This window comes from Musa acuminata, chromosome BXJ3-8 (genome assembly GCF_036884655.1).
Source record: "Musa acuminata AAA Group cultivar baxijiao chromosome BXJ3-8, Cavendish_Baxijiao_AAA, whole genome shotgun sequence".
Taxonomy (NCBI): domain Eukaryota; kingdom Viridiplantae; phylum Streptophyta; class Magnoliopsida; order Zingiberales; family Musaceae; genus Musa; species Musa acuminata.
This window is the reverse complement of record NC_088356.1, coordinates 37,970,186-37,983,199: the sequence shown is the minus strand read 5'-3', so window position 1 is coordinate 37,983,199 and position 13,014 is coordinate 37,970,186. Positions and strand designations below refer to the sequence as shown.

The 13,014-nt window shown below is 40.0% G+C and overlaps 1 pseudogene; it reads right to left on the bottom strand.

Annotated features, from left to right (window-relative positions):
* Positions 1-3,014: 3,014 nt before the first annotated feature.
* On the bottom strand, positions 3,015-12,038 carry LOC103994801 (deoxymugineic acid synthase 1-like; annotated as a pseudogene).
* Positions 12,039-13,014: the final 976 nt, after the last annotated feature.

Genomic DNA, 13,014 nt, shown 5'->3' with positions numbered 1-13,014 from the left:
AACATTAGTATAAATTAAATCAATAACATCTGATCTTCTAGATAATGGATATGTATGAAATGCAACTTTATGTATTTTTCTAACTAAGCAATAATCACAAGATTTAAGAGATGTACCTTACAACTCTGATAAGAACTACTTTCTAGCAAGAGTTTGAAGTTCTTTCTCGCTGATACGACCAAGCATCTTGTGCAAAAGATCTATACTTTCACCTTTCTGAATTACATTAATCTCTCCTTTGTGTAGCTTAGCTTCCATGACATAAAAAGAGTTAAGCTTCTTTCCTCTTGCTACAAATAGAGAACCTTTAGTGAGTTTCTATTTGCTTTCACCAAAATAATGTACAAAGCCCTCATCATCAAGTCTGCTTATAGATATCAAGTTAAGACGAATATCTGAAACATGCCTTACATCTTTGAGTATCAATTTGCTCCCAATACTGGTCTCCAAGCAAATATCTCCAATACCCATAATCTTAGATGTACCACTGTTTCCCATCTAACATTACCAAAATCACTAGTAGTGTAAGATCTAAAGAAATCACCATTAGAAGTAACATGAAATGAAGCACTAGAGTCAATTACCCAGTTACTATCCTGAGCTACAAGACTGACACAATCGTCATCACAAACAATAATGATATTATCTTCAGTAGCAACTGTATTGGTCTCTTTCTCATTTTTCTTCCTTTCATTCTGTTCTCGCTTCCAAAACCTACACTCTTTCTTCATGTGACCTGGCCTGTTATAGTGAAAACATTTGTATCTTTTCTAGACTTAGATCTTCCTCTATAATCATGTGGATTTCTGCTATGACTTCTTTCATGTCTTTCTTGTTTTTCAGTAACAAAAGCACCAGAAGAAGATTCACCATGTTCTTGTCTTCTGACATCTTCATTTAGCAAACTATTTTTAACCATATCTATAGTTAGAGTCCCCTCTGGCATGGAGTTACATATTGTCACCACATATGTTTCCTAACTTTCTGATAAAGAGCTGAGAAGTAGTAATTCTTGCATCTCATCATCTTTATTCATTTTCATAGCAGCAGGCTTGTTTGCAAGACTCTAAAATATGTTTATGTGCTCAACAATATTACCATCATCTTTATACTTCAAATGTACAAGCCTTTTGAGGAGAGAAATTATATTTCCTATTGTCTTTTTCGCAAAGAGGTTTTTTAACCTTTGCCAAACAACATCAGCTCTGGTTTCATCATAAATATGCTCATGCAAGTTTATATCCATCCATCTTCTAATATAGGCAATAGCTTTTCTATGTTAAACTTCACATTCCTCATCGTCCATAGTAGAAGATTTATCTTTAATCTTGATGGGCTTATATAAATCTTTGCAATAAAGCAAATCTTCTATTATGCGTCTCCAAGTGGAATAATTTGATGAGTTCAATTTAAACATACCATATGATTGCTCCATTTCAATCACACAAGAAAAAACTAGCACCAAACAACCTATTGCTCTGATAACACTTGTTGGGAAAAACCTATTAAAGTAGAATAATTCTTTTCCCTCTTTATGTATCAAAATGGATTCCTCATCAAAATACCAACTTGATATCAAAATGCTAATATCAACCAGAACAACATAAACAGTAGAGCAATAAATCAATCACACAGTGAGACCAAATCTTTTAAAGTGGAAAACCCAATATGGGAAAAACCACGGGAGTATAGTCCACCTCAAACTTCCACTATCAATAGTAATGATAATAGGTTTACAATAAATCTTCTCTAGAATAGCAAGAGGATCACAATAACATCAAGATCATATATCTTGGCTCAAGAATACCATACCTTCATCACATAGATGAATCTCATCATAAGAGAATGTTAGGTCTCACAAAATGGGTATAGAAGGAAAGTACCTCAGAGAGGGTAAACTATAGATCAATACCGTTAGAATTGTCGAGCTTACTAACAAGGATTCTTCATATAAGATTTGGGCCAAAATTGACGATGTTTGGCCACTGATCGTCAAGCAAAAATGCTCAAAATCCTAATTATTTTCTCTTCTTTTCTCTCTCCGTCTTTTCTCTCGTAGTTTACTGCTACATGCACCTTAACTCTTCGCTACCCTCACCTCTTTCTCTCTCTCCTTTTTCTCTCTCTGTTATTTCCTCTCGATGTGTGCTATTGTTCTCTCGCTACATGCACGCCGCTGCATGCGCTCGTTGCCCTCACGCTGTTGCACAAACGCTCGCACGTCGTTCTCTCGTTTTACTGTCCTATCTCACATTTTTCTCTTTTAATTACTGATTTAGGCTTATAGCCCAAATTGTCCAAGCCCACATATGGGTTGGACCTAACAAAATGAGTTTCTCATCAAAATATCAACTTGTTACCAAAATATAAATATTAACCAAAACAACAAAAATAGCAAAACAATGAATCAATGTAAGACCAAATTTTAACGTGAAAAACCCAATACGGAAAAAACCATGAGACTATAGTCCACCTCAAAGTTCCACTATCAATAGTAATGATAATAGGTTTACAATAAGTCTTATCTAAAATAATAAGAGGATAACAATAACATTAAGACCAAATATCTTGGCTCAAGAATACCATATCATCATCACATAGATGGATCTCATTAAAAGAAGAATTCTAGGCCTCACAAAGTAGGTATAGTAGGAAAGTACCTTAGAGAGGATAAACTGCATATTAGCACTGTTAGGATTATAGAGCTTACTATAAAGTTTCTCCACATATATTTTGAGTTAAAACTAACAATGGTCACTGATCATCAAGCAGAAAAACTCAAAAAAAAATAACTCAAGATCCTAAACAGCATCACTACAGTTCGCTGCACGTTGCCCTCGTTCGCTGCCCATGTTGCCTCTTTTTCTTTTTATTTTTTTTGATAAATCAAATTTTGACTTACTGTCCAAATCATTAGTCCAAGCTAGACCCAACAATTTTGAAGCAGGTTTTTTTTGTTTTTTTATGATTCTCGATTATAACATATATATGAGAATCTTTGTTTTGAACATGACATGAGATAGGTTTGTCTTCCCCGCCCATTACTTATTTATATTTCACCATCCCACGGCTCTGCAGTGGATTTGTATGGGCCATCATCAGACACGAAATCCCGGCCAGCGTACCCTTTGCGCTGTGGAATCTGACCAATCTTATGCTTCTCTTCTTCGCTCAGCTCCCAATCCAGTTTGTCCAGGTTTTCCACCATCCTCTCCTCGTTGAAGCTCTTGTTGGGTCCAGCCCATATGTGGGCTTGGACAAATTGGGCCTATTGAGCCCAAATCACTAATTAAGGTGAAGTAAGGCAAATTAGGGCATGTAGAGAAAATGCAGAGCAGGGTGCAGCGTGCAGAGTACGTGCACAGTGAACAGCGATGACGTGCAGAGAGAAAAGAGGAGAGAGAAATAGAGAGAGAAAGTAAGGTTTTTGAGTTTTCTGCTTGACGATCGGTGGCCAAACGTTGTCAGTTTCGGCCCAAATTTTATGTGGAGAATCCTTGCAATAAACTCTACAATCCTAACGGTGTTGATCTACAGTTTACCCTCTCTAAGGTACTTTCCTACGGTATCCACTTTGTGAGACCTAGAAAATCTCTTTGGAGAAGATCCATCTATGTGATGAAGATATGCTATTCTTGAGCCAAGATCTATGTTCTTGATGTCATTCTGATCCTCTAGTTATTCTAGAGAAGACCTATTGTAAACCTGTTATCATCGTTATTGATAGTGGAAGTTTGAGGTGGACTACGGTCCCGTGGTTTTTCCCACATTGGGTTTTCCACGTTAAAAAGATTTGGTCTCACTGTGTGATTGATTTATTGCTTTATTGTTTATGCTGTGCTGATTGATATTTTCATTTGGATATCAAGTTGGTATTTTGATGAGGAACCTATTTTGATACACAAAGAGGGAAAGAATTATTCCGCATTAACAGGTTTCTTCCCAACAAGTGGTATCAGAGCATCAGGTTGTTTGGTGCTAGTTTTCTTGTGTGATTGAAATGGAGCAGTCAGATGGTATGATTAAATTGAACTCATCAAATTATTCCACTTGGAGGCGTCTGATGGAAGATTTGCTCTATTGCAAAGATTTGTATAAGCCTATCAAGGTTAAAGATAAACCTTCTATTATGGACGATGAAGAATGGGAAGTTCAACATAGAAAAGCTATTGCCTATATTAGAAGATGGATGGATATAAACTTGCATGAGCATATTTCAGATGAAACCAGAGCTGATGTTGTTTGGCAAAGGTTAGAAAATCTTTTTGCGAAAAAGACAGTGGGAAATAGAATTTCTCTCCTCAGAAGGCTTGTAAATTTGAAGTATAAAGATGGTGGTAACATTATTGAGCACATAAGCCTATTTCAGAGTCTTGCAAACAAGTTGGTTGCTATGAAAATGAATATAGATGATGAGATGCAGGGATTATTACTTCTCAGCTCTTTACCAGAAAGTTGGGAAACGTATGTGGTGACTATTTGTAACTCCACGCCAGAGGGGACTCTAACCATAGATATGGTTAAAGACAGTTTGCTAAATGAAGATGCAAGAAGGAAAGAACAGGGTGAATCTTCTTCTGGTGCATTTGTTACTGAAAAACAAGAAAGACGTGGAAGAAGTCATAGCAGAAATCCATATGGTTATAGAGGAAGATCCAAGTCTAGAAGAGATATCAAATGTTTTCACTGTAACAGACCAGGTCACATGAAGAAAGAGTGTAGGTTTTGGAAGCGAGAACAGAATGAAATGAAGAAAAATGAGAAAGAGACCAATACAGTTGCTGCTGAAGGTAATATCACTATTGTCTGTGATGAAGGTTGTGTTAGCCTAGTAGCTCAGGACAGTAATTGGGTAATTGACTCTGGTGCTTCATTTCATGTTACTTCTCATGGTGATTTCTTTAGATCTTACACTGCTGGTGATTTTGGTAATGTCAGAATGGGAAACAATGGTACATCTAAGATTGTGGGTATTGGAGATATTTGCTTGGAGACCAGTATTGGGAGCAAATTGATACTCAAAGATGTAAGGCATGTTCCAGATATTCGTCTTAACTTGATATCTACAGGTAGACTTGATGATGAGGGCTTTGCACATTATTTTGGTGAAAGTAAATGGAAACTCACTAAAGGTTCTCTAATTGTGGCAAAAGGAAATAAGATTAACTCTTTTTATGTCATGGAAGCTAAGCTACACAAAGGAGAGATTAATGCAATTCGAAAAGGTGAAAGTATAGATCTTTGGCATAAGAGGCTTGGACATATCAGCGAGAAGGGACTTCAAACTCTTGCTAGAAAGCAGTTCTTACCAGAGTTGCAAGGTACATCTCTTAAATCTTGTGATCATTGCTTAGCTGGAAAAACACATAGAGTTGCATTTCAGACATATCCATCATCTAGAAGATCTGATGTTATTGATTTAGTTCATACTGATGTTTGTACTATGCAAACTAGAACTCTTGGAGGTGCTCTTTATTTTGTTACTTTTATTGATGACCATTCTAGAAAAGTTTGGGCTTTTGCTTTGAAATCTAAAGACCAGGTACTCGATGTTTTCAAGGAGTTTCATGTCAATGTTGAAAGGGAAACTGGCAGAAAGCTAAAGTGTGTTCGATCAGATAATGGTGGCGAGTACAGGGGTCCTTTTGAGAATTATTGCAGGTTCCATGGTATCAGGCTTGAGAAAACAGTTCCTAAAACTCCTCAGCAGAACGGTGTGGCAGAAAGGATGAACAGAACCATTGAAGAAAGGATTAGGTGTATGCTTTCCCATGCCAAGTTACCAAAGTCATTTTGGGGGGAGGCTATGAGAACTACAGTTGATCTGATAAATCTTTCTCCATCAGTTCCTCTGCTAGGTGATGTTCCAGAGAGAGTATGGAGAGGAAAGGATATATCTTATAATCATTTGAGAGTCTTTGGGTGTAAAGCATTTGTTCATATTCCCAAAGATGAGAGGTCCAAGCTTGATAATAAGGCAAAAGCATGTATCTTCTTGGGATATGGTCATGAAGAGTTTGGGTACAGATTATGGGATCCAGTGAACAAGAAGATTATTAGAAGCAGAGATGTTGTGTTTCTTGAAGACCAATTGTTTGATGATGGTGATAATGTTGAGAAGCCAGAAACCTCTGTTTATATTCCTTGGAGTTTGGGTCCAATTCCTTCACCTGTAGTTCATGATGATCATGGGGGAGATGAACAAGAAGATAGTGGTGAGAATACCAGTGATGATACACCTACAGTTGATGATGCTGAACCAACTGAACAGGCACCTCCACCACCAGTTGAGATTCCATTAAGAAGATCCACTAGAGAGCGACAACCCTCTACCAGATATCCTCCACATGAGTATGTTATGCTTACTGACGGGGGAGAGCCAGAAACTTACCAAGAAGCTATTCTACATGAGAATAAGAATGAGTGGGTTAATGCCATGCAAGAAGAGATGAGATCCTTGCTTGAGAACCACACCTATGACTTGGTAAAGTTGCCTAAAGAGAAGAAAGCTCTCAAGAATAAGTGGGTTTACAAATTGAAGACTGAAAGCAATAGCTCACAACAGAGATACAAGGCACGACTAGTTGTGAAAGGATTCAGTCAGAAGAAAGGTATTGACTTTGAAGAAATATTTTCTCCGGTTGTGAAAATGTCCTCTATCCGAGTTGTTCTTGGTTTGGCTGCCCGCTTGAATTTAGAAGTTGAGCAACTTGATGTAAAAACAGCATTTCTTCATGGTGACTTAGAAGAAGAAATTTACATGGAGCAACCAGAAGGTTTCAAAGTCAAGGGAAAAGAAAATCTGGTATGTAAGCTTAGGAAAAGCTTATATGGACTCAAACAGGCACCTAGACAGTGGTACAAGAAGTTTGATTCCTTTATGATGAGCCAAGGGTATGATAGAACCACATCTGATCATTGTGTGTTTATGAAGAAATTTTCAGATGATGATTTTATTATTTTACTGCTATATGTTGATGATATGTTGATTGTTGGCCATGATGTTGGAAAAATTGAAAAGTTGAAAAGAGAGCTAAGTAAGTCTTTTGCGATGAAAGACTTGGGATCGGTGAGACAAATACTTGGCATGAAGATTCTTCGTGATAGGAAGAAAAGGAAGATTTGGCTATCTCAGGAGACTTACATTGAAAAGGTTCTTGAAAGATTCAACATGAGTAAAGCCAAAGCAGTTTGTTCTCCACTTGCAGGTCATTTCAAGCTGAGTTCAAAACAATGTCCTACAAGTGAGAAAGAAAAAGAAGAAATATCCAGAGTGCCTTACTCATCTGCAGTAGGCAGTTTGATGTATGCTATGGTTTGTACTAGGCCAGATATAGCTCATGCAGTTGGAGTTGTTAGCCGATTTCTCTCAAATCCTGGAAAGGAACATTGGGCAGCAGTGAAATGGATATTAAGATATCTAAGAGGTACTTCCAGGTTGTGTTTATGTTTTGGCAGTGATGAACCTGTGTTAGAAGGGTACACAGATGCAGACATGGCAGGTGATACTGATTCCAGGAAGTCCACTTCGGGATTCTTGATGACATTTGCAGGAGGAGCAGTCTCTTGGCAGTCTAAGTTACAGAAGTGTGTTGCTCTATCAACCACAGAAGCAGAATACATAGCAGTTACTGAAGCCTGTAAGGAAACTTTATGGATGAAAAAGTTTCTACAGGAATTGGGCTTGAAACAGGAAGTATATACTGTTTACTGTGACAGTCAGAGCGCCATTCACCTCTCCAAGAATTCAACATACCATTCTAGATCCAAGCATATTGATGTGAGATATCACTGGATTCGTGATGTGCTTGAGATGAAAGAATTACAGTTGGAAAAAGGTGAGAATGGTTCAGATATGTTGACAAAGTCTTTGCCTAAGGAGAAGCTTGAAGCATGTAAGCGAAGAGCGGGCTTGGTACAGCCCACCATATGAGCTGGAGGGGGAGAATTGTTGGGTCCAGCCCATATGTGGGCTTGGACAAATTGGGCCTATTGAGCCCAAATCACTAATTAAGGTGAAGTAAGGCAAATTAGGGCATGTAGAGAAAATGCAGAGCAGGGTGCAGCGTGCAGAGTACGTGCACAGTGAACAGCGATGACGTGCAGAGAGAAAAGAGGAGAGAGAAATAGAGAGAGAAAGTAAGGTTTTTGAGTTTTCTGCTTGACGATCGGTGGCCAAACGTTGTCAGTTTCGGCCCAAATTTTATGTGGAGAATCCTTGCAGTAAACTCTACAATCCTAACGGTGTTGATCTACAGTTTACCCTCTCTAAGGTACTTTCCTACGGTATCCACTTTGTGAGACCTAGAAAATCTCTTTGGAGAAGATCCATCTATGTGATGAAGATATGCTATTCTTGAGCCAAGATCTATGTTCTTGATGTCATTCTGATCCTCTAGTTATTCTAGAGAAGACCTATTGTAAACCTGTTATCATCGTTATTGATAGTGGAAGTTTGAGGTGGACTACGGTCCCGTGGTTTTTCCCACATTGGGTTTTCCACGTTAAAAAGATTTGGTCTCACTGTGTGATTGATTTATTGCTTTATTGTTTATGCTGTGCTGATTGATATTTTCATTTGGATATCAAGTTGGTATTTTGATGAGGAACCTATTTTGATACACAAAGAGGGAAAGAATTATTCCGCATTAACAGGTTTCTTCCCAACAGCTCTTCACCAGAACACAGTCTCCTTGCTCGTACACCCACCTCAAGCAGACCTGTCCCCTCGTTCACAATGCGTTTGATTCAAAACCCATCTTGTTTGTGTATGTGTATGTGTATGTTTACCGCACAGTCATTACCTGAGCAAGAGTCTTCCCCTTGGCCGCAGCTATGTCTTTGAGGACACCACAGTCCATGACACAGTTTTGCCCCCAGTACGTTTCTTTGGCCCCCAAGGGTGAGTAGGCACACAGCTGAATCCCCTTAGCCACACCTCAGCTTCTGCTGTTGCCACAGAGGGTTCACCTCCACTGTATCCTCACACAACAGTATGCGTGATCCAACCATCTCCAAGATCGAATCAAACATCTAGTTGGGTTATATGATCAGTACCTGATTGTCAGCAGGAGGGATCTTGGCAATGGAGAGTAGCGTTTCCAGCTTCTTGGAGGAGAAGTTGCTAACGCCTATGGATGCTAACGCCTATGGACTTGGTTAGCCCGAGAGCGTGGCACTCCTCCATGGCCCTCCACACTATCTCATGTCGATGGGCATGAGGTCCTCTTTCGCCAGCGGTATCTCGTACTTTCCCGGCCTTGTACTTACGGGCCAATGTACGAGGTAGAGGTCGAGGTACTCCAGCTGCAGGTTGCTGAAACAGGGGGAAGATGGGGGTAGAAGGCAAGGCGTTACGCTAAACTTGAAGCTTGAGATGAGTTTGGAGGTCTACCGAAGAGTCTTTTGGACGGCGGAGAGGACGAGATGAGGGTGGGTGTTGCTGCACCACAGCTTGGAGGTGATGTATATATATATACTATTAGGACTATGAAATCGCTGTTTGACAATAAGGCATCATCAGCCATCCAATATTCCGTAAGCGGATCAATCAGCGAACTCATTCCCCAAAAAGCACATGTACTGTATCCCTAGTGTCTCCACATGAGTAGCTATGAGACCAGCTGCATCCATCATATCGACGGGTATACAGCACACTAGTATGTCCGGTTATCTCGATGTCCCTCTCGAGTAACCTATGATCAGGATTATTTAGGATCTGTGTTTAAAGGAGAGTCGGTCTCATTATCGTGATCTCACACGATCCGATTCTCATTGCACAGATCTATGGACATCACAATATATTCAAGCAATATACAATATAAAGTGATAAAATACCAAATAATAATAATAAGTAAAAAGACTATGTGTCAGGTCATACGTGTTATCACTCACGTGATTGGCTTACATGGCACTTATGATTAGCAATCTCTCACTTGATCTAAAGTCAATCACCTATGTGTCTGATCTCCATCAGACCCATGTGATGCTCAAAGACAATCTAAGACAATGGCTTTGTTAGTGGATCTGCGATATTATCTTCGGATGGAACTCTTTCCACTACTACATCTCCTCTGGTCACGATCTCTCTAACAGGTTGGAACCTCTTCAGAACACTTTTGATGAGACCCGGGTTCCTTTATTTGAGCAATCGCCCTATTGTTGCTACAATATAAGGGAATCGACTCCTCGCTACCCGGTATGACTCATAGATTTATGATAAACTTCTTCATCCAGGCTCCTGCCTTTGCTGCAATAATGTAATCTGCCTCTGTGTTGAATTAGCAGTAGTATCTTGCTTGGAACTCTTCCAGTATACTGCTCCTCTATTCATGGTGTACACATACCTCGAATTCGACTTTCTATCATTAACATCGGATTGAAAACTCGAGTCCATGTAGCCTTCAACTCTAAGGCTACTACCTCTATATACTAGTAAAAGATCCTTAGTTCTTCTCAAGTATTTATAGAAAAACTTTACTATTTTCCAATGCTCCAAGCTTAGATCTGCCTGATACCTACTCGTGACACTCAAAGCATGCGCTATATTAGGCTTGACACATAGCATGACATACATGATAGACCCTATCACTAAGGCATAGGGTATCCTTGTTGAATCTCGGATTTTGATGATGAAACTAATTAATTATGTTTAGATGTTTAACTGCATTTTGAGTGATGCAGGTCTACTCGATTAAGATTAGACAGTTGACGCAGGAGGAATTGACGTTGCGCCGGAGGAGATCACATCAGGATATTGGACGGCAGAAGGCTTCAGACGTCAGGCATCGGGCCAAGGAGAGCGGAATTGCGCCAAGGATATCGGGGTTGCGGAGGTCAACTACCGATTGGGCAACAAGCCACAAGAGAGGATGATGCGCTGAAGAATCGGACGAAGCGCCAACCAATGACGTGCCGGGCAACAGAATGTCAATTCGCGTTGTAATAATTATCTAGATCGGAGTAGAGTTTTGGCTTGTGTGTGCAGGATTAACTATGATAACGATGAAGACATAAAGTGAAACAAAGTGTCGGAGTCAGGCGCGAAGGATTCGTTGCAAGTTCGAGAGTTCGACGAAAGTCCGAAGGTTCATCGGGAATGCTACCGGAACTAGCCGAGAATGAGTAGGGAGCTTGCCGAAGGGTTTTTAGGGAGCTTGCCGAATGCCGGAAGGTTCGTTGGAAGTTCGCGGAGCTCGCCGAGAAAGGTCAGAGCTTGCCGAAGAAGCTCATTGGAACTCGCCAAGATCAAATCGTGAAGTCTAGGAGCTTGCTGGGAGTCCGCAAAATGGTTTCCGAGAGTTTATCGGAAGACCGCCGGAAGCTCGCCGGAAGAAGTCTTGACTTGCGGACTTTGTAATAGCTTAGAAAATATCTTTAAATTCGTAGTTAGCACATTAATTAGGGTTAGGATTATGTGTTAATCCTATAACCCAAGTATGGGCCAATTGGGCCCGAGTTCGGACTGGTTTAGGCCAAGTTTGGAGCCCAACCAGTGAGCTGAAATAGTGTAGGCGGTGGCACTGCCCAGAACCCGAGAACTGAGCGGTGGCACTGCTGGACTGAGCGGTGGCACCGCCCAACACCGAGAGGTTTTATCATGACTATGAGTGAGAAGTTTTATCATAGTCAACACCTTGCCTTTGACAATACCCCTTAGCCACTAGCTTTGCTTTATAGGTCTCTACCTTTCCATCTACTCCGATCTTTTTTTTTAAGATCCACTTGCAATCGATGGGTACAATACCCTCGAGCGCATCAACTAGGTTTCAAACCTTGTTGGAGTACATGGAATCTATCTTAGAATTCATGGCTTATTGCCACTTCCTGGAGTCTATACTTATAATAGCCTCTTTGTAAGTCTGAGGATCAATATTCTCAACATTTGCTCCTCCAATATGTCCCACATATCTCTCAAGAGGATGGGACACTCTATCAGACCTACATAAAGTTTGAACTTGTGTGTTAGATACCTGAACAGACTTGGGCTGTAGAGTGGTGCTTGAGCTAGGTTCTCCAACCTCGCTCAACTCTATCATGATCTCACTATCCCACCAAGAATGTATTCCTTCTCAAGGAACACTGCTCTTTTGGCTACAAAGACCTTTTAGTTCTTGAGATGATAGAAATAATACCCATAAGTTTCTTTGGGGTATCCCACGAACTTGCACCGCTCCATCTTTGATTCTAACTTATCGAGGTTGTGTCTTTTAATGTGGGCAGGGCAACCCCAAATCTTAACAACCTTAAGATCGGGCTTCTTCCCTTTTCACATCTCATATGGTGTAGACACTTCCAATTTAGTAAGAACTCTATTCAAAAGGTAAGCTACGGTCTCTAGGGCATATCCCCAGAATAAGATGGGTAGGTTAGTAAAACTCATCATGGACCGCACCATGTCTAACAGTGTACGATTCCTCCTTTCGGATACACCATTGAGCTGAGGTGTATAAGGAGGTGTCCATTGGGATGAATCTCATTGTCCTTGAGGAACTGGGTGAACTCTGTACTCAAGTACTCACCTCCTCGATCTGATCGAAGAGTCTTGATACTCTTTCCAGTTTAGTTCTCCACTTCATTCTTATACTCTTTGAATTTCTCAAAGGCCTCGAACTTGTACTTCATTAAGTATACATGTCTACCTTGAGAAATTATCAGTAAAGGTAATGAAGTAAGAGTAACCACCAATGGCATAAGTTGACATGGGTCCACATATATCACTATGTATGAGTTCCAGTAGCTTAGTGGCTCTCTCTCCAATCTCAATAAATAGAGAATTAGTTAGTTTTCCACAAAGGCAAGGCTAGTAAGTTGCATATGACTCATAGTCGAATGTATCTAGATATCCATCATTTAGCAACTTTTGAATTATTTTCTTATGGACGTGACCTAGCCTACAATATCATAGGCATACACTATTCACCTCATCTCGTTTCCTCTTGGACACACTTACATTCATAATATATGGAGCAGTGTCTAGCATAAGCAAACCATTATACAATATTCCTCTCGCCA